This window comes from Sinocyclocheilus rhinocerous, unplaced genomic scaffold, assembly GCF_001515625.1.
Source record: "Sinocyclocheilus rhinocerous isolate Xijiao unplaced genomic scaffold, SAMN03320098_v1.1 scaffold1482, whole genome shotgun sequence".
Classification (NCBI taxonomy): Eukaryota; Metazoa; Chordata; class Actinopteri; order Cypriniformes; family Cyprinidae; genus Sinocyclocheilus; species Sinocyclocheilus rhinocerous.
In genome coordinates, this window is record NW_015624221.1 from 902,395 (window position 1) to 903,932 (window position 1,538).

The following is a 1,538-nucleotide window of genomic DNA, read 5'->3' on the forward strand; positions in this document are numbered from 1 at the left end:
TATCACAGGAATAAATTACACTTTAAAATATATTCAAATAGAAAGCAGTTATTTTAAATAGTAAAAATATTTCACAATATTACTGCTTCTGCTGTATTTTGGATAAAATAAATGCAACCTTGGTGAGCAGAAGAGAATTCTTTAAAAAAAACATTAAAAATCTTACTGTTCAAAAACTTTTGACTGGTAGTGTATATATATATATATATTTTTTAAATCAAATAAGTGCAGCCTTGGGGAACATAAGAGACTTCTTTAAAAAAAAAGACATTTTGAAAATCATACCAACCCCAAACGTTTGTATTGTAGTGTATATTTTGTATAGAGAGAGTCGATTTTTAGGATCTTAATTTTGATTTTATGGTCAAATGCAACCCAGACATGTTTTTGACAGGTTTTGTGATTATTTCTCGTACCTCATCGGCGCCGTGCTCCTGAAGCTCCTTGAAGAACTTCAGAGAGATGCTGACCATTACTTTAGTTTTGTCTCCATTGGGGTTGGAGATGTGGTAAAGCACACCATCAAAGTCTGTAACAAAGGAATAATAAGACCCCATGTTATTCATTTAGATTTTATCAGTGTAAAATAAACATTACTTTTATTGTAAGATCAGTTACAAGCATGCATAGTAATGTTTGGACTTCCACTTTTGAGCTCATCCATATTTCGACCTTACCTGCAAACGTAACCTCTACGGCTTCAGGCTTGTTCCTAAACAAAAAGAAAACAGTTTTGTGAGTTAATATGGTTTGCTATCCGGAGGACTTTTTCCCATGAAACACAAAGAAACAAGGAAAACAAGTAAAGGGATTATGGACAGTCATCCAAGGTGATCAAGCAGAAGAGGTTTATTTTGCAATAATGACATTATTCCACTTCTACATGCCTAACTTGCCAAATCAATAAATTGACATGAAATACTTATTGTTGGAATAATTGTATTAGCTTATACAATATTAATAAAATATGTCATTTATACAGTGTTGTGTCAGTGTTGGGGAAAGTTACTTTTAAAAGTAATGCATTACAATATTGTGTTACTCCATAAAAAAGTAACTAATTACGGTGATTTAAATTAATGTTTAATGGCTGTGTGGAATTAAAAATATAAGAGAAAATATTGGTTTTCTACAATCCTACTACAATCGTTTTGGTTTTCCTGCTCCTACACCTCTGGCCGCTTCCGCATTGACTCGAAAGACCCGCGGGCTGCCCGCATCACTGCCTGTTCGTGCGTACTAGTTATTTAAACAAAATACTTTAATGGAATTATGCTGTTTACATTTTATTTATTGCGAGATTTCCCATTTCAAAATCATTTTTTTTTATAATTATTTGAATCTGATTGGGTGTGTGTGTGTGTGTGTGTGTGTGTGTACCTACTTAACCATATTTTGAGGACAAATTTGTACCCAAAAATGAGCAAAACCTGACAAAATCTCCAAAAACCTCCCTTTGGGGACGTCCTCATTTGTAAAACTGGTTTAAAAATAAAGTAAGCAAAGTTTTTTTTAAATTGTAAAAATGCAGAAAGTTT

The 1,538-nt window shown here is 32.6% G+C and overlaps 1 pseudogene; it reads right to left on the minus strand.

Annotated features, from left to right (window-relative positions):
- The window catches only part of LOC107739702 (actin-related protein 2/3 complex subunit 2-like), a 15,714-nt pseudogene that overhangs the window by 13,294 nt on the left and 882 nt on the right, over positions 1 to 1,538 (minus strand).